Raw genomic sequence first — 18227 nt, 5'->3', positions numbered from 1 at the left:
CAACATTCCTATCAAAGGTCAACAATTGATGATTTCGGCACTCAGGGAAAGTTAATTTGTTTGTCAAGCACATGTCAAAGTGCACTGCTGTCAAAACGTTGGCGTAAGCCACAAGAAAATACACAGTCCTTCGAGCCGGATTTGAACCAGCGACATAAGGATTGCTGCACTTTCACCTACAGTCCTCCGCTCTACCAACTGAGCTATCGAAGGTTGTCAGATTTAGACAAATGCCATCACCTAGATGGTCAGAAGTGCTGCAGACACATATGTTCCCGTTAAAAATGTAATCTGCTGAGTTTGGTGGTTTCGTGGAGATGCTGGAGATTGAACCCAGGTCCTCATTCAAGCAACCAACACTCTCTTCCGCTGAGCTACATCCCCTTTGATTGCAAGTAGTTGCGTTTGGGGATAGAGAAAAAGTGAGCCGACGGTAAAGAATGCTGTTTAGCCCCCTCACTGCGAAATCGCTTTTGCCTTCTCCACGATGTTCTAGTGGTTAGGATTCGGCGCTCTTACCGCCGCATCCCGGGGTTTGTTCCCGGTCAGGGAATAATTTGCTTCTGGGGAAACACTAGGCAAAAATCAAAGACTTGGCACAACTGCAGAAAACGTTATCCTCGTGTGAGCCAGTGACCGAAGGATTTTTGCAATTTTAAGTACTCTCTGCTGCTCTACCAACATTCCTATCAAAGGTCAACAATTGAAGATTTCGGAACTCAGGGAAAGTTAATTTGTTTGTCAAGCGCATGTCAAAGTGCACTGCTGTCAAAACGTTGGCGTAAGCCACAAGAAAATAACCAATCCTTCGAGCCGGATTTGAACCAGCGACCTAAGGATTGCTGCACTTTCACCTACAGTCCTCCGCTCTACCAACTGAACTATCGAAGGTTGTCGAATTTAGACAAATGCCATCACCTAGATGGTCAGAAGGACGGCAGACACATATGTTCCCGTTAAAAATGTAATCTGCTGAGTTTGGTGGTTTCGTGGAGATGCTGGAGATTGAACCCAGGTCCTCATTCAAGCAACCAACACTCTCTTCCGCTGAGCTACATCCCCTTTGATTGCAAGTAGTTGCGTTTGGGGATAGAGAAAAAGTGAGCCGACGGTAAAGAATGCTGTTTAGCCCCCTCACTGCGAAATCGCTTTTGCCTTCTCCACGATGTTCATGTGGTTAGGATTCGGCGCTCTCACCGCCAAGTCCCGGGTTTTGTTCCCGGTCAGGGAATAATTTGCTTCTGGGGAAACACTAGGCAAAAATCAAAAACTTGGCACAACTGCAGAAAACGTTATCCTCGTGTGAGCCAGTGACCGAAGGATTGTTGCAATTTTAAGTACTCTCTGCTGCTCTACCAACATTCCTATCAAAGGTCAACAATCGAAGATTTTGGCACTCAGGGAAAGTTAATTTGTTTGTCAAGCACATGTCAAAGTGCACTGCTGTCAAAACGTTGGCGTAAGCCACAACAAAATAGACAAACCTTCGAGCCGGATTTGAACCAACGACCTAAGGATTGCTGCACTTTTACCTACAGTCCTCCGCTCTACCAACTGAGCTATCGAAGGTTGTCGACTTTAGACAAATGCCATCACCTAGATGGTCAGAAGGACGGCAGACACATATGTTCCCGTTAAAGATGTAATCTGCTGAGTTTGGTAGTTTCGTGGAGATGCTGGAGATTCAACCCAGGTCCTCATTCAAGCAACCAACACTCTCTTCCGCTGAGCTACATCCCCTTTGATTGCAAGTAGTTGCGTTTGGGGATAGAGAAAAAGTGAGCCGACGGTAAAGAATGCTGTTTAGCCCCCTCACTGCGAAATCGCTTTTGCCTTCTCCACGATGTTCTAGTGGTTAGGATTCGGCGCTCTCACCGCCGCATCCCGGGGTTTGTTCCCGGTCAGGGAATAATTTGCTTCTGGGGAAACACTAGGCAAAAATCAAAAACTTGGCACAACTGCAGAAAAAGTTATCCTCGTGTGAGCCAGTGACCGAAGGATTGTTGCAATTTTAAGTACTCTCTGCTGTTCTAGCAACATTCCTATCAAAGGTCAACAATTGATGATTTCGGCACTCAGGGAAAGTTAATTTGTTTGTCAAGCACATGTCAAAGTGCACTGCTGTCAAAACGTTGGCGTAAGCCACAAGAAAATACACAGTCCTTCGAGCCGGATTTGAACCAGCGACATAAGGATTGCTGCACTTTCACCTACAGTCCTCCGCTCTACCAACTGAGCTATCGAAGGTTGTCAGATTTAGACAAATGCCATCACCTAGATGGTCAGAAGTGCTGCAGACACATATGTTCCCGTTAAAAATGTAATCTGCTGAGTTTGGTGGTTTCGTGGAGATGCTGGAGATTGAACCCAGGTCCTCATTCAAGCAACCAACACTCTCTTCCGCTGAGCTACATCCCCTTTGATTGCAAGTAGTTGCGTTTGGGGATAGAGAAAAAGTGAGCCGACGGTAAAGAATGCTGTTTAGCCCCCTCACTGCGAAATCGCTTTTGCCTTCTCCACGATGTTCTAGTGGTTAGGATTCGGCGCTCTTACCGCCGCATCCCGGGGTTTGTTCCCGGTCAGGGAATAATTTGCTTCTGGGGAAACACTAGGCAAAAATCAAAGACTTGGCACAACTGCAGAAAACGTTATCCTCGTGTGAGCCAGTGACCGAAGGATTTTTGCAATTTTAAGTACTCTCTGCTGCTCTACCAACATTCCTATCAAAGGTCAACAATTGAAGATTTCGGAACTCAGGGAAAGTTAATTTGTTTGTCAAGCGCATGTCAAAGTGCACTGCTGTCAAAACGTTGGCGTAAGCCACAAGAAAATAACCAATCCTTCGAGCCGGATTTGAACCAGCGACCTAAGGATTGCTGCACTTTCACCTACAGTCCTCCGCTCTACCAACTGAACTATCGAAGGTTGTCGAATTTAGACAAATGCCATCACCTAGATGGTCAGAAGGACGGCAGACACATATGTTCCCGTTAAAAATGTAATCTGCTGAGTTTGGTGGTTTCGTGGAGATGCTGGAGATTGAACCCAGGTCCTCATTCAAGCAACCAACACTCTCTTCCGCTGAGCTACATCCCCTTTGATTGCAAGTAGTTGCGTTTGGGGATAGAGAAAAAGTGAGCCGACGGTAAAGAATGCTGTTTAGCCCCCTCACTGCGAAATCGCTTTTGCCTTCTCCACGATGTTCATGTGGTTAGGATTCGGCGCTCTCACCGCCAAGTCCCGGGTTTTGTTCCCGGTCAGGGAATAATTTGCTTCTGGGGAAACACTAGGCAAAAATCAAAAACTTGGCACAACTGCAGAAAACGTTATCCTCGTGTGAGCCAGTGACCGAAGGATTTTTGCAATTTTAAGTACTCTCTGCTGCTCTACCAACATTCCTATCAAAGGTAAACAATTGAAGATTTCGGAACTCAGGGAAAGTTAATTTGTTTGTCAAGCGCATGTCAAAGTGCACTGCTGTCAAAACGTTGGCGTAAGCCACAAGAAAATAACCAATCCTTCGAGCCGGGTTTTTGAACCAGCGACCTAAGGATTGCTGCACTTTCACCTACAGTCCTCCGCTCTACCAACTGAACTATCGAATGTTGTCGAATTTAGACAAATGCCATCACCTAGATGGTCAGAAGGACGGCAGACACATATGTTCCCGTTAAAAATGTAATCTGCTGAGTTTGGTGGTTTCGTGGAGATGCTGGAGATTGAACCCAGGTCCTCATTCAAGCAACCAACACTCTCTTCCGCTGAGCTACATCCCCTTTGATTGCAAGTAGTTGCGTTTGGGGATAGAGAAAAAGTGAGCCGACGGTAAAGAATGCTGTTTAGCCCCCTCACTGCGAAATCGCTTTTGCCTTCTCCACGATGTTCATGTGGTTAGGATTCGGCGCTCTCACCGCCAAGTCCCGGGTTTTGTTCCCGGTCAGGGAATAATTTGCTTCTGGGGAAACACTAGGCAAAAATCAAAAACTTGGCACAACTGCAGAAAACGTTATCCTCGTGTGCTCCAGTGACCGAAGGATTTTTGCAATTTTAAGTACTCTCTGCTGCTCTACCAACATTCCTATCAAAGGTCAACAATTGAAGATTTCGGAACTCAGGGAAAGTTAATTTGTTTGTCAAGCGCATGTCAAAGTGCACTGCTGTCAAAACGTTGGCGTAAGCCACAAGAAAATACACAACCCTTCGAGCCGGATTTGAACCAGCGACCTAAGGATTGCTGCACTTTCACCTACAGTCCTCCGCTCTACCAACTGAGCTATCGAAGTTTGTCGACTTTAGACAAATGCCATCACCTAGATGGTCAGAAGGACGGCAGACACATATGTTCCCGTTAAAGATGTAATCTGCTGAGTTTGGTGGTTTCGTGGAGATGCTGGAGATTGAACCCAGGTCCTCATTCAAGCAACCAACACTCTCTTCCGCTGAGCTACATCCCCTTTGATTGCAAGTAGTTGCGTTTGGGGATAGAGAAAAAGTGAGCCGACGGTAAAGAATGCTGTTTAGCCCCCTCACTGCGAAATCGCTTTTGCCTTCTCCACGATGTTCTAGTGGTTAGGATTCGGCGCTCTCACCGCCGCATCCCGGGGTTTGTTCCCGGTCAGGGAATAATTTGCTTCTGGGGAAACACTAGGCAAAAATCAAAAACTTGGCACAACTGCAGAAAAAGTTATCCTCGTGTGAGCCAGTGACCGAAGGATTGTTGCAATTTTAAGTACTCTCTGCTGTTCTAGCAACATTCCTATCAAAGGTCAACAATTGATGATTTCGGCACTCAGGGAAAGTTAATTTGTTTGTCAAGCACATGTCAAAGTGCACTGCTGTCAAAACGTTGGCGTAAGCCACAAGAAAATAAACAATCCTTCGAGCCTGATTTGAACCAGCGACCTAAGGATTGGTGCACTTTCACCTACAGTCCTCCGCTCTACCAACTGAGCTATCGAAGGTTGTCAGATATAGACAAATGCCATCACCTAGATTGTCAGAAGTGCTGCAGACACATATGTTCCCGTTAAAGATGTAATCTACTGAGTTTGGTAGTTTCGTGGAGATGCTGGAGATTCAACCCAGGTCCTCATTCAAGCAACCAACACTCTCTTCCGCTGAGCTACATCCCCTTTGATTGCAAATAGTTGCGTTTGGGGATAGAGAAAAAGTGAGCCGACGGTAAAGAATGCTGTTTAGCCCCCTCACTGCGAAATCGCTTTTGCCTTCTCCACAATGTTCTAGTGGTTAGGATTCGGCGCTCTCACCGCCGCGTCCCGGGATTTGTTCGCGGTCAGGGAATAATTTGCTTCTGGGGAAACACTAGGCAAAAATCAAAAACTTGGCACAACTGCAGAAAAAGTTATCCTCGTGTGAGCCAGTGACCGAAGGATTTTTGCAATTTTAAGTACTCTCTGCTGCTCTACCAACATTCCTATCAAAGGTCAACAATTGAAGATTTCGGCACTCAGGGAAAGTTAATTAGTTTGTCAAGCACATGTCAAAGTGCACTGCTGTCAAAACGTTGGCGTAAGCCACAAGAAAATACACAATCCTTCAAGCCGGATTTGAAACAGCGACCTAAGGATTGCTGCACTTTCACCTACAGTACTCCGCTCTACCAACTGAGCTATCGAAGGTTGTCAAATTTAGACAAATGCCATCACCTAGATGGTCTGAAGTGCTGCAGACACATATGTTCCTGTTAAAAATGTAATCTGCTGAGTTTGGTGGTTTCGTGGAGATGCTGTAGTAGGAACCCAGGTCCTCATTCTATCAACCAACACTCTCTTCCGCTGAGCTACATCCCCTTTGATTGCAAATAGTTGCGTTTGGGGATAGAGAAAAAGTGAGCCGACGGTAAAGAATGCTGTTTAGCCCCCTCACTGCGAAATCGCTTTTGCCTTCTCCACAATGTTCTAGTGGTTAGGATTCGGCGCTCTCACCGCCGCGTCCCGGGGTTTGTTCCCGGTCAGGGAATAATTTGCTTCTGGGGAAACACTAGGCAAAAATCAAAAACTTGGCACAACTGCAGAAAAAGTTATCCTCGTGTGAGCCAGTGACCGAAGGATTGTTGCAATTTTAAGTACTCTCTGCTGCTCTACCAACATTCCTATCAAAGGTCAACAATCGAAGATTTCGGAACTCAGGGAAAGTTAATTTGTTTGTCAAGCGCATGTCAAAGTGCACTGCTGTCAAAACGTTGGCGTAAGCCACAAGAAAATATACAATCCTTCAAGCCGGATTTGAACCAGCGACCTAAGGATTGCTGCACTTTCACCTACAGTCCTCCGCTCTACCAACTGAGCTATTGAAGGTTGTCAGTTTTAGACAAATGCCATCACCTAGATGGTCAGAAGTGCTGCAGGCACATATGTTCCCGTTAAAAATGTAATCTGCTGAGTTTGGTGGTTTCGTGGAGATGCTGGAGATTGAACCCAGGTCCTCATTCAAGCAACCAACACTCTCTTCCGCTGAGCTACATCCCCTTTGATTGCAAGTTGTTGCGTTTGGGGATAGAGAAAAAGTGAGCCGACGGTAAAGAATGCTGTTTAGCCCCCTCACTGCGAAATCGCTTTTGCCTTCTCCATGATGTTCTAGTGGTTAGGATTCGGCGCTCTCACCGCCGCATCCCGGGGTTTGTTCCCGGTCAGGGAATAATTTGCTTCTGGGGAAACACTAGGCAAAAATCAAAAACTTGGCACAACTGCAGAAAAAGTTATCCTCGTGTGAGCCAGTGACCGAAGGATTGTTGCAATTTTAAGTACTCTCTGCTGCTCTACGAACATTCCTATCAAAGGTCAACAATCGAAGATTTCGGCACTCAGGAAAAGTTTTAATTTGTTTGTCAAGCACATGTCAAAGTGCACTGCTGTCAAAACGTTGGCGTAAGCCACAAGAAAATACACAGTCCTTCGAGCCGGATTTGAACCAGCGACATAAGGATTGCTGCACTTTCACCTACAGTCCTCCGCTCTACCAACTGAGCTATCGAAGTTTGTCAGATTTAGACAAATGCCATCACCTAGATGGTCAGAAGTGCTGCAGACACATATGTTCCCGTTAAAAATGTAATCTGCTGAGTTTGGTGGTTTCATGGAGATGCTGGAGATTGAACCCAGGTCCTCATTCAAGCAACCAACACTCTCTTCCGCTGAGCTACATCCCCTTTGATTGCAAGTAGTTGCGTTTGGGGATAGAGAAAAAGTGAGCCGACGGTAAAGAATGCTGTTTAGCCCCCTCACTGCGAAATCGCTTTTGCCTTCTCCACGATGTTCTAGTGGTTAGGATTCGGCGCTCTTACCGCCGCATCCCGGGGTTTGTTCCCGGTCAGGGAATAATTTGCTTCTGGGGAAACACTAGGCAAAAATCAAAGACTTGGCACAACTGCAGAAAACGTTATCCTCGTGTGAGCCAGTGACCGAAGGATTTTTGCAATTTTAAGTACTCTCTGCTGCTCTACCAACATTCCTATCAAAGGTCAACAATTGAAGATTTCGGAACTCAGGGAAAGTTAATTTGTTTGTCAAGCGCATGTCAAAGTGCACTGCTGTCAAAACGTTGGCGTAAGCCACAAGAAAATAACCAATCCTTCGAGCCGGATTTCAACCAGCGACCTAAGGATTGCTGCACTTTCACCTACAGTCCTCCGCTCTACCAACTGAACTATCGAAGGTTGTCGAATTTAGACAAATGCCATCACCTAGATGGTCAGAAGTGCTGCAGACACATATGTTCCCGTTAAAAATGTAATCTGCTGAGTTTGGTGGTTTCATGGAGATGCTGGAGATTGAACCCAGGTCCTCATTCAAGCAACCAACACTCTCTTCCGCTGAGCTACATCCCCTTTGATTGCAAGTAGTTGCGTTTGGGGATAGAGAAAAAGTGAGCCGACGGTAAAGAATGCTGTTTAGCCCCCTCACTGCGAAATCGCTTTTGCCTTCTCCACGATGTTCTAGTGGTTAGGATTCGGCGCTCTTACCGCCGCATCCCGGGGTTTGTTCCCGGTCAGGGAATAATTTGCTTCTGGGGAAACACTAGGCAAAAATCAAAGACTTGGCACAACTGCAGAAAACGTTATCCTCGTGTGAGCCAGTGACCGAAGGATTTTTGCAATTTTAAGTACTCTCTGCTGCTCTACCAACATTCCTATCAAAGGTCAACAATTGAAGATTTCGGAACTCAGGGAAAGTTAATTTGTTTGTCAAGCGCATGTCAAAGTGCACTGCTGTCAAAACGTTGGCGTAAGCCACAAGAAAATAACCAATCCTTCGAGCCGGATTTGAACCAGCGACCTAAGGATTGCTGCACTTTCACCTACAGTCCTCCGCTCTACCAACTGAACTATCGAAGGTTGTCGAATTTAGACAAATGCCATCACCTAGATGGTCAGAAGGACGGCAGACACATATGTTCCCGTTAAAAATGTAATCTGCTGAGTTTGGTGGTTTCGTGGAGATGCTGGAGATTGAACCCAGGTCCTCATTCAAGCAACCAACACTCTCTTCCGCTGAGCTACATCCCCTTTGATTGCAAGTAGTTGCGTTTGGGGATAGAGAAAAAGTGAGCCGACGGTAAAGAATGCTGTTTAGCCCCCTCACTGCGAAATCGCTTTTGCCTTCTCCACGATGTTCATGTGGTTAGGATTCGGCGCTCTCACCGCCAAGTCCCGGGTTTTGTTCCCGGTCAGGGAATAATTTGCTTCTGGGGAAACACTAGGCAAAAATCAAAAACTTGGCACAACTGCAGAAAACGTTATCCTCGTGTGAGCCAGTGACCGAAGGATTTTTGCAATTTTAAGTACTCTCTGCTGCTCTACCAACATTCCTATCAAAGGTCAACAATTGAAGATTTCGGAACTCAGGGAAAGTTAATTTGTTTGTCAAGCGCATGTCAAAGTGCACTGCTGTCAAAACGTTGGCGTAAGCCACAAGAAAATAACCAATCCTTCGAGCCGGATTTGAACCAGCGACCTAAGGATTGCTGCACTTTCACCTACAGTCCTCCGCTCTACCAACTGAACTATCGAATGTTGTCGAATTTAGACAAATGCCATCACCTAGATGGTCAGAAGGACGGCAGACACATATGTTCCCGTTAAAAATGTAATCTGCTGAGTTTGGTGGTTTCGTGGAGATGCTGGAGATTGAACCCAGGTCCTCATTCAAGCAACCAACACTCTCTTCCGCTGAGCTACATCCCCTTTGATTGCAAGTAGTTGCGTTTGGGGATAGAGAAAAAGTGAGCCGACGGTAAAGAATGCTGTTTAGCCCCCTCACTGCGAAATCGCTTTTGCCTTCTCCACGATGTTCATGTGGTTAGGATTCGGCGCTCTCACCGCCAAGTCCCGGGTTTTGACCGAAGGATTTTTGCAATTTTAAGTACTCTCTGCTGCTCTACCAACATTCCTATCAAAGGTCAACAATTGAAGATTTCGGAACTCAGGGAAAGTTAATTTGTTTGTCAAGCGCATGTCAAAGTGCACTGCTGTCAAAACGTTGGCGTAAGCCACAAGAAAATAACCAATCCTTCGAGCCGGATTTAAACCAGCGACCTAAGGATTGCTGCACTTTCACCTACAGTCCTCCGCTCTACCAACTGAACTATCGAAGGTTGTCGAATTTAGACAAATGCCATCACCTAGATGGTCAGAAGGACGGCAGACACATATGTTCCCGTTAAAAATGTAATCTGCTGAGTTTGGTGGTTTCGTGGAGATGCTGGAGATTGAACCCAGGTCCTCATTCAAGCAACCAACACTCTCTTCCGCTGAGCTACATCCCCTTTGATTGCAAGTAGTTGCGTTTGGGGATAGAGAAAAAGTGAGCCGACGGTAAAGAATGCTGTTTAGCCCCCTCACTGCGAAATCGCTTTTGCCTTCTCCACGATGTTCATGTGGTTAGGATTCGGCGCTCTCACCGCCACGTCCCGGGTTTTGTTCCCGGTCAGGGAATAATTTGCTTCTGGGGAAACACTAGGCAAAAATCAAAAACTTGGCACAACTGCAGAAAACGTTATCCTCGTGTGAGTCAGTGACCGAAGGATTTTTGCAATTTTAAGTACTCTCTGCTGCACAACCAACATTCCTATCAAAGGTCAACAATTGAAGATTTCGGAACTCAGGGAAAGTTAATTTGTTTGTCAAGCGCATGTCAAAGTGCACTGCTGTCAAAACGTTGGCGTAAGCCACAAGAAAATACACAACCCTTCGAGCCGGATTTGAACCAGCGACCTAAGGATTGCTGCACTTTCACCTACAGTCCTCCGCTCTACCAACTGAGCTATCGAAGGTTGTCGACTTTAGACAAATGCCATCACCTAGATGGTCAGAAGGACGGCAGACACATATGTTCCCGTTAAAGATGTAATCTGCTGAGTTTGGTAGTTTCGTGGAGATGCTGGAGATTCAACCCAGGTCCTCATTCAAGCAACCAACACTCTCTTCCGCTGAGCTACATCCCCTTTGATTGCAAGTAGTTGCGTTTGGGGATAGAGAAAAAGTGAGCCGACGGTAAAGAATGCTGTTTAGCCCCCTCACTGCGAAATCGCTTTTGCCTTCTCCACGATGTTCTAGTGGTTAGGATTCGGCGCTCTCACCGCCGCATCCCGGGGTTTGTTCCCGGTCAGGGAATAATTTGCTTCTGGGGAAACACTAGGCAAAAATCAAAAACTTGGCACAACTGCAGAAAAAGTTATCCTCGTGTGAGCCAGTGACCGAAGGATTGTTGCAATTATAAGTACTCTCTGCTGTTCTAGCAACATTCCTATCAAAGGTCAACAATTGATGATTTCGGCACTCAGGGAAAGTTAATTTGTTTGTCAAGCACATGTCAAAGTGCACTGCTGTCAAAACATTGGCGTAAGCCACAAGAAAATACACAATCCTTCGAGCCGGATTTGAACCAGCGACCTAAGGATTGCTGCACTTTCACCTACAGTCCTCCGCTCTACCAACTGAGCTATCGAAGGTTGTCTAATTTAGACAAATGCCATCACCTAGATGGTCTGAAGTGCTGCAGACACATATGTTCCCGTTAAAAATGTAATCTGCTGAGTTTGGTGGTTTCGTGGAGATGCTGGAGATTGAACCCAGGTCCTCATTCAAGCAACCAACACTCTCTTCCGCTGAGCTACATCCCCTTTGATTGCAAGTAGTTGCGTTTGGGGATAGAGAAAAAGTGAGCCGACGGTAAAGAATGCTGTTTAGCCCCCACACTGCGAAATCGCTTTTGCCTTCTCCACGATGTTCTAGTGGTTAGGATTCGGCGCTCTCACCGCCGCATCCCGGGGTTTGTTCCCGGTCAGGGAATAATTTGCTTCTGGGGAAACACTAGGCAAAAATCAAAAACTTGGCACAACTGCAGAAAAAGTTATCCTCGTGTGAGCCAGTGACCGAAGGACTGTTGCAATTTTAAGTACTCTCTGCTGCTCTACCAACATTCCTATCAAAGGTCAACAATCGAAGATTTCGGCACTCAGGGAAAGTTAATTTGTTTGTCAAGCACATGTCAAAGTGCACTGCTGTCAAAACGTTGGCGTAAGCCACAAGAAAATACACAATCCTTCGAGCCGGATTTGAACCAGCGACCTAAGGATTGCTGCACTTTCACCTACAGTCCTCCGCTCTACCAACTGAGTTATCGAAGGTTGTCAGCTTTAGAGAAATGCCATCACCTAGATGGTCATAAGTGCTGCAGACACATATGTTCCCGTTAAAAATGTAATCTGCTGAGTTTGGTGGTTTCGTGGAGATGCTGGAGATTGAACCCAGGTCCTCATTCAAGCAACCAAAACTCTCTTCCGCTGAGCTACATCCCCTTTGATTGCAAGTAGTTGCGTTTGGGGATAGAGAAAAAGTGAGCCGACGGTAAAGAATGCTGTTTAGCCCCCTCACTGCGAAATCGCTTTTGCCTTCTCCACGATGTTCTAGTGGTTAGGATTCGGCGCTCTCACCGCCGCATCCCGGGGTTTGTTCCCGGTCAGGGAATAATTTGCTTCTGGGGAAACACTAGGCAAAAATCAAAAACTTGGCACAACTGCAGAAAAAGTTATCCTCGTGTGAGCCAGTGACCGAAGGATTGTTGCAATTTTAAATACTCTCTGCTGCTCTACCAACATTCCTATCAAAGGTCAACAATTGAAGATTTCGGCACTCAGGGAAAGTTAATTTGTTTGTCAAGCACATGTCAAAGTGCACTGCTGTCAAAACGTTGGCGTAAGCCACAAGAAAATACACAATCCTTCAAGCCGGATTTGAACCAGGGACCTAAGGATTGCTGCACTTTCACCTACAGTCCTCCGCTCTACCAACTGAGCTATCGAAGGTTGTCGAATTAAGACAAATGCCATCACCTAGATGGTCAGAAGTGCTGCAGACACATATGTTCCTGTTAAAAATGTAATCTGCTGAGTTTGGTGGTTTCGTGGAGATGCTGGAGATTGAACCCAGGTCCTCATTCAAGCAACCAACACTCTCTTCCGCTGAGCTACTGTAAGAATTTGTAAGATTTTCTACTTAGTGTGCCTCTAACATGCACCAAGCTAACAAACGTTATTACCATGAATTATAGCTATTACACATGTTTTCCACTAACCAACTAGTTATGTCTCAATGCAGCTTACACAAGCAAACTGATGTTTCCACTTGCAGCACATAACAGGAACTGGCCCAACCACAAGCCTGCGGGGGCCCCATCTCGTGATAACAGCAACAGTGTCTGGCATGCTCGACCCTGTGAAAACAGGAACACACACACACACATATGCCATAGCTTATCCAAGGCACTCACACCCAGATTTAGAGCTTTGATAGAAACCTAACATCATCAGAACATTGTGCAAGATCGCAGGAAGACGCATGAACAGATGGAGCCAATCGACGGTGACAACGCCTGGACCTGAGCCAACCAGAGGATCGGGACTTCAAGACTCAACCTACTTTCTGTGTTGTATAAAACATGTAAACAAACTGTTTTAGGGACTCTCTTCCGCTGGCTCCCTCAGAGCTACTGGAACGAGTCCGTGCACGCTGTACCAAATATCTTCACTCTGAATAAACTATCGCTTGTCATATAATTTAGCGCCTTGTCCGAATCAGTCCTTGACCGACTCTCCCTTCTACTCATTCCATTTACCAACAGAAACTTGGTAGCAGAGGATGGTTCACTAAATAATTGAACCAGACTGGTTGGAGTGGATGAGAGAGGGCGAATTGAGGCAAGGACGGTTCGTGGAGGACGGGTGAAATTCCGGGGGAGGACAACCATTCTACTCAACTCGGGAAACTGATCACCAGGCGCCTTAAAACAAAGGTAAGCAAAACCTGTTAAATCAAACTTTGCATATTGTCGAATAGGTATATCTAAATTCTGATCAGTGGTACCGAGTATGGGTAAGAATTCTTGTTTAAATTTAGGCATAAAATGACAATGTGATAGTGAAGTAAGGATATCGGGTCAAATTTTGTATGAACGTTAGATACGTCCTGGGTTTAGATACGCCAGTGTTTAGGATATACTATTCCATATAGTTCGGCTGCGACCGATGAGGAATTATTCCATATAGTTCGGCTGTGACCGATGAGGAATTATTCCATATAGTTCGGCGGAGACCGATGAGGAATAGACTTAATTTGGACAAAAACTATTCCATATAGTTCGGCTGCGACCGATGAGGAATTATTCCATATAGTTCGGCTGTGACCGATGAGGAATTATTCCATATAGTTTGGCGGAGACCGATGAGGAATAGACTTAATTTGGACAAAAACTATTCCATATAGTTCGGCTGCGACCGATGAGGAATTATTCCATATAGTTCGGCTGTGACCGATGAGGAATTATTCCATATAGTTCGGCGGAGACCGATGAGGAATAGACTTAATTTGGACAAAAATTATTCCATATAGTTCGGCCGTAACCGATGAGGAATTATTCCATATAGTTCGGCTGTGACCGATGAGGAATTATTCCATATAGTTCGGGTGCGACCGATGAGGAATTATTCCATATAGTTCGGCTGCGACCGATGAGGAATTATTCCATATAGTTCGGCTGTGACCGATGAGGAATTATTCCATATAGTTCGGCGGAGACCGATGAGGAATAGACCCAATTTGGACGAAAATTACTTTCCATATAGTTCGGCTGTGACCGATGAGGAATAGACAAAATACATGTTAAGAAGTGTTTAAACTGATGTAACTGATAAAATGTATGTGTAAAAATGTTAAATTGATGTAATATGTTGAATAACTGTGGAAATGTATGAGAGTGAGGGTAAATTGCATGCTCCATAACGTCTGCCTCTAACAATTAACACCACATAAACTCTGAATGCACGAGGGAGGAACTCTGAACTAAGGCAGAGTAATTGTCTCCAAGGATACATCGCTGAAATAACTTCCAGTGACGGGCTAAGTGTAGTCAGATAGTCTAACATATATACTGATATCACATCCACACCGAAATTAAATAAATATGGCGATCCCTAATACTCCTAAACTGAAATTCAATGATTTTCTGGATCAGAAAATGCAGGACAGGTCAGGGGGAAAAGAGCAGTGGAAGTCGATAAAGAAGGTTTGGGAGGGGTTGAAGTTGAAGTGGACGCAGGCAGGTTATCTAGGAGGGGGGCCACCGACTAGGGTCCAGTTGAGCACGATGGAGAGTGGGTTGAGAGAGGCAGTGCAGGTAGCTAGAGACGGGGAGGTAGAGAAGAACAAGAGTCATTTGTTTAAAAAGGAAGGGTTATTCCAGGCCCACCAAGAGAGGGAGGTCATATGCCCCCTCTTGATGTGCACCAGATAGGTATGACAGACTATGTGAGGAAATTGACGGAATTGTCTGCAGCTCTCTCCAAACAGATACACCGTGTCCAAGAGGGGGAGCTGTCGGGAGAACCGGAACCACCAAGGGTAAAGGTTGGTGACTGGGTAAGGATCAAGGTCCACAAGAGAAAGTGGCAGGATCCCAGGTGGACTGGACCGTACGAAGTGAAGGAGGTTACTTCACACTCAGTCCAGGTCAAAGGTAAATCAGGCGCACCTTGGCACCACCTGACACATTGCACACCAGCCCCAACCCCTTCCAGAACTTTGACTGAAACCAGGGCCGACTTAAGCGCCCTTAATTCGACCCCAACCACTGATCCAGTAGACGAGGGAAATGGGGCCACAGCCCCCTTTTCCACGTCCTAAGGCGTCTAGCCCAGGGAAGGGGTACCTTACTCCCTGGGAGCGGCTGGGGATATCAGCTCCCCTGTTTGTTATTTTTATAATAATTACTGGAGTATCCTTAGGAACTCTCACATGGCTGGTGCAACAACCCACCAACCACAGGATCCACAAACGCTCCACTGACTACACTGACAAACCATGCACTCCAACACAGCAATCACGGTGAAGGACAACATTTAATCTCCTGAGGCAGCGCCTAGGAAGGATGGAGCATGGGGTCCAGTTACTTTAGATACCTCCCCGCCAACTGTGGATGATACCATCCAGATAGCTACCGGTATCTCCGGGTCCTCTAACAACTGGCTCCTGTTGGCTGAGGAAACTGGGAAGGCAACCCGACGCGATAGCCGAAGGGGAGAGGGAGGACTATGATGATCTGGGAAGTGGGGACGAATCTGCGTACCATGGTGTGGGGGACTCAGACATCTAACTTTATGTCACGTCTCGGTTGAGACGTGAAGAGAGGGAATCTAAAACTTTTTCCCTAAGAAAAAGTTCCCTTATATTGGCCATGGGCTTCATTGTTTCTGTCACGCCTCAGAAAAGTTACCTTATACTGGGCATTAAATGAATGTTGGCTCTCCTCAATGTGAAGGTTTTAAGTTCCCGGGTGATAACGAGCCCACCTGGTACAATAGTTTAGACTGGGAAGAGCCTGAGGGTTTTTACTTATAGCTGCTTATGTCACGTCTCTTTGGAGACGTGAAGAGAGGGATTTGTAAGAATTTGTAAGATTTTCTACTTAGTGTGCCTCTAACATGCACCAAGCTAACAAACGTTATTACCATGAATTATAGCTATTACACATGTTTTCCACTAACCAACTAGTTATGTCTCAATGCAGCTTACACAAGCAAACTGATGTTTCCACTTGCAGCACATAACAGGAACTGGTCCAACCACAAGCCTGCGGGGGCCCCATCTCGTGATAACAGCAACAGTGTCTGGCATGCTCGACCCTGTGAAAACAGGAACACACACACACACATATGCCATAGCTTATCCAAGGCACTCACACCCAGATTTAGAGCTTTGATAGAAACCTAACATCATCAGAACATTGTGCAAGATCGCAGGAAGACGCATGAACAGATGGAGCCAATCGACGGTGACAACGCCTGGACCTGAGCCAACCAGAGGATCGGGACTTCAAGACTCAACCTACTTTCTGTGTTGTATAAAACATGTAAACAAACTGTTTTAGGGACTCTCTTCCGCTGGCTCCCTCAGAGCTACTGGAACGAGTCCGTGCACGCTGTACCAAATATCTTCACTCTGAATAAACTATCGCTTGTCATATTATTTAGCGCCTTGTCTGAATCAGTCCTTGACCGACTCTCCCTTCTCCTCATTCCATTTACCAACACTACATCCCCTTTGATTGCAAGTAGTTGCGTTTGGGGATAGAGAAAAAGTGAGCCGACGGTAAAGAATGCTGTTTAGCCCCCTCACTGCGAAATCGCTTTTGCCTTCTCCACGATGTTCTAGTGGTTAGGATTCGGCGCTCTCACCGCCGCATCCCGGGGTTTGTTCCCGGTCAGGGAATAATTTGCTTCTGGGGAAACACTAGGCAAAAATCATAAACTTGGCACAACTGCTGAAAAAGTTATCCTCGTGTGAGCCAGTGACCGAAGGATTGTTGCAATTTTAAGTACTCTCTGCTGCTCTACCAACATTCCTATCAAAGGTCAACAATTGAAGATTTCGGCACTCAGGGAAAGTTCATTTGTTTGTCAAGCACATGTCAAAGTGCACTGCTGTCAAAACGTTGGCGTAAGCTACAAGAAAATACACAATCCTTCGAGCCTGATTTGAACCAGCTACCTAAGGATTGGTGCACTTTCACCTACAGTCCTCCGCTCTACCAACTGAGCTATCGAAGGTTGTCGGATAAAGACAAATGCCATCACCTAGATTGTCAGAAGTGCTGCAGACACATATGTTCCCGTTTAAGATGTAATCTGCTGAGTTTGGTAGTTTCGTGGAGATGCTGAAGATTGAACCCAGGTCCTCATTCAAGCAACCAACACTCTCTTCCGCTGAGCTACATCCCCTTTGATTGCAAGTAGTTGCATTTGGGGATAGAGAAAAAGTGAGCCGACGGTAAAGAATGCTGTTTAGCCCCCTCACTGCGAAATAGCTTTTGCCTTCTCCACAATGTTCTAGTGGTTAGGATTCGTCGCTCTCACCGCCGCGTCCCGGGGTTTGTTCCCGGTCAGGGAATAATTTGCTTCTGGGGAAACACTAGGCAAAAATCTAAAACTTGGCACAACTGCAGAAAAAGTTATCCTCGTGTGAGCCAGTGACCGAAGGATTGTTGCAATTTTAAGTACTCTCTGCTGCTCTACCAACATTCCTATCAAAGGTCAACAATCGAAGATTTCAGCACTCAGGGAAAGTTAATTTGTTTGTCAAGCACATGTCAAAGTGCACTGCTGTCAAAACGTTGGCGTAAGCCACAAGAAAATACACAATCCTTCGAGCCGGATTTGAACCAGCGACCTAAGGATTGCTGCACTTTCACCTACAGTCCTCCGCTCTACCAACTGAGCTATCGAAGGTTGCCAGATTTAGAAAAATGCCATCACCTAGATGGTCAGAAGTGCTGCAGGCACATATGTTCCCAGAAAAAATGTAATCTGCTGAGTTTGGTGGTTTCGTGGAGATGCTGGAGATTGAACCCAGGTCCTCATTCAAGCAACCAACACTCTCTTCCGCTGAGCTACATCCCCTTTGATTGCAAGTAGTTGCGTTTGGGGATAGAGAAAAAGTGAGCCGACGGTAAAGAATGCTGTTTAGCCCCCTCACTGCGAAATCGCTTTTGCCTTCTCCACGATGTTCATGTGGTTAGGATTCGGCGCTCTCACCGCCGCGTCCCGGGTTTTGTTCCCGGTCAGGGAATAATTTGCTTCTGGGGAAACACTAGGCAAAAATCAAAAACTTGGCACAACTGCAGAAAACGTTATCCTCGTGTGAGCCAGTGACCGAAGGA

At 46.0% G+C, this 18227-nt stretch overlaps 15 non-coding genes across 15 annotated transcripts; all 15 read right to left on the bottom strand.

The window, feature by feature from the left end:
• Positions 1 to 126: 126 nt before the first annotated feature.
• Positions 127 to 213, bottom strand: trnay-gua (transfer RNA tyrosine (anticodon GUA)). The gene is given in 2 exon segments: positions 127 to 162; positions 177 to 213. It is a non-coding gene; the product is annotated as a tRNA-Tyr (tRNA).
• A 591-nt stretch (positions 214 to 804) lies between these two features.
• Positions 805 to 891, bottom strand: trnay-gua (transfer RNA tyrosine (anticodon GUA)). Its single transcript is given in 2 exon segments — positions 805 to 840; positions 855 to 891. It is a non-coding gene; the product is annotated as a tRNA-Tyr (tRNA).
• Positions 892 to 1482: 591 nt separating this feature from the next.
• trnay-gua (transfer RNA tyrosine (anticodon GUA)) lies at positions 1483 to 1569 on the bottom strand. The gene is given in 2 exon segments: positions 1483 to 1518; positions 1533 to 1569. It is a non-coding gene; the product is annotated as a tRNA-Tyr (tRNA).
• A 591-nt stretch (positions 1570 to 2160) lies between these two features.
• On the bottom strand, positions 2161 to 2247 carry trnay-gua (transfer RNA tyrosine (anticodon GUA)). Its single transcript is given in 2 exon segments — positions 2161 to 2196; positions 2211 to 2247. It is a non-coding gene; the product is annotated as a tRNA-Tyr (tRNA).
• Positions 2248 to 2838: 591 nt separating this feature from the next.
• trnay-gua (transfer RNA tyrosine (anticodon GUA)) lies at positions 2839 to 2925 on the bottom strand. Its single transcript is given in 2 exon segments — positions 2839 to 2874; positions 2889 to 2925. It is a non-coding gene; the product is annotated as a tRNA-Tyr (tRNA).
• A 1271-nt stretch (positions 2926 to 4196) lies between these two features.
• trnay-gua (transfer RNA tyrosine (anticodon GUA)) lies at positions 4197 to 4283 on the bottom strand. The gene is given in 2 exon segments: positions 4197 to 4232; positions 4247 to 4283. It is a non-coding gene; the product is annotated as a tRNA-Tyr (tRNA).
• A 591-nt stretch (positions 4284 to 4874) lies between these two features.
• On the bottom strand, positions 4875 to 4961 carry trnay-gua (transfer RNA tyrosine (anticodon GUA)). Its single transcript is given in 2 exon segments — positions 4875 to 4910; positions 4925 to 4961. It is a non-coding gene; the product is annotated as a tRNA-Tyr (tRNA).
• Positions 4962 to 6230: 1269 nt separating this feature from the next.
• Positions 6231 to 6317, bottom strand: trnay-gua (transfer RNA tyrosine (anticodon GUA)). The gene is given in 2 exon segments: positions 6231 to 6266; positions 6281 to 6317. It is a non-coding gene; the product is annotated as a tRNA-Tyr (tRNA).
• A 593-nt stretch (positions 6318 to 6910) lies between these two features.
• Positions 6911 to 6997, bottom strand: trnay-gua (transfer RNA tyrosine (anticodon GUA)). The gene is given in 2 exon segments: positions 6911 to 6946; positions 6961 to 6997. It is a non-coding gene; the product is annotated as a tRNA-Tyr (tRNA).
• Positions 6998 to 8266: 1269 nt separating this feature from the next.
• On the bottom strand, positions 8267 to 8353 carry trnay-gua (transfer RNA tyrosine (anticodon GUA)). The gene is given in 2 exon segments: positions 8267 to 8302; positions 8317 to 8353. It is a non-coding gene; the product is annotated as a tRNA-Tyr (tRNA).
• A 1850-nt stretch (positions 8354 to 10203) lies between these two features.
• trnay-gua (transfer RNA tyrosine (anticodon GUA)) lies at positions 10204 to 10290 on the bottom strand. Its single transcript is given in 2 exon segments — positions 10204 to 10239; positions 10254 to 10290. It is a non-coding gene; the product is annotated as a tRNA-Tyr (tRNA).
• A 591-nt stretch (positions 10291 to 10881) lies between these two features.
• On the bottom strand, positions 10882 to 10968 carry trnay-gua (transfer RNA tyrosine (anticodon GUA)). Its single transcript is given in 2 exon segments — positions 10882 to 10917; positions 10932 to 10968. It is a non-coding gene; the product is annotated as a tRNA-Tyr (tRNA).
• Positions 10969 to 11559: 591 nt separating this feature from the next.
• trnay-gua (transfer RNA tyrosine (anticodon GUA)) lies at positions 11560 to 11646 on the bottom strand. Its single transcript is given in 2 exon segments — positions 11560 to 11595; positions 11610 to 11646. It is a non-coding gene; the product is annotated as a tRNA-Tyr (tRNA).
• A 591-nt stretch (positions 11647 to 12237) lies between these two features.
• On the bottom strand, positions 12238 to 12324 carry trnay-gua (transfer RNA tyrosine (anticodon GUA)). Its single transcript is given in 2 exon segments — positions 12238 to 12273; positions 12288 to 12324. It is a non-coding gene; the product is annotated as a tRNA-Tyr (tRNA).
• A 5385-nt stretch (positions 12325 to 17709) lies between these two features.
• On the bottom strand, positions 17710 to 17796 carry trnay-gua (transfer RNA tyrosine (anticodon GUA)). The gene is given in 2 exon segments: positions 17710 to 17745; positions 17760 to 17796. It is a non-coding gene; the product is annotated as a tRNA-Tyr (tRNA).
• Between the last annotated feature and the right edge of the window lie 431 nt (positions 17797 to 18227).

Source organism: Salmo salar, chromosome 07 (genome assembly GCF_965601325.2).
Source record: "Salmo salar chromosome 07, fSalSal1, whole genome shotgun sequence".
Lineage (NCBI taxonomy): Eukaryota > Metazoa > Chordata > Actinopteri > Salmoniformes > Salmonidae > Salmo > Salmo salar.
This window is presented reverse-complemented; position numbering and strand designations above follow the sequence as displayed.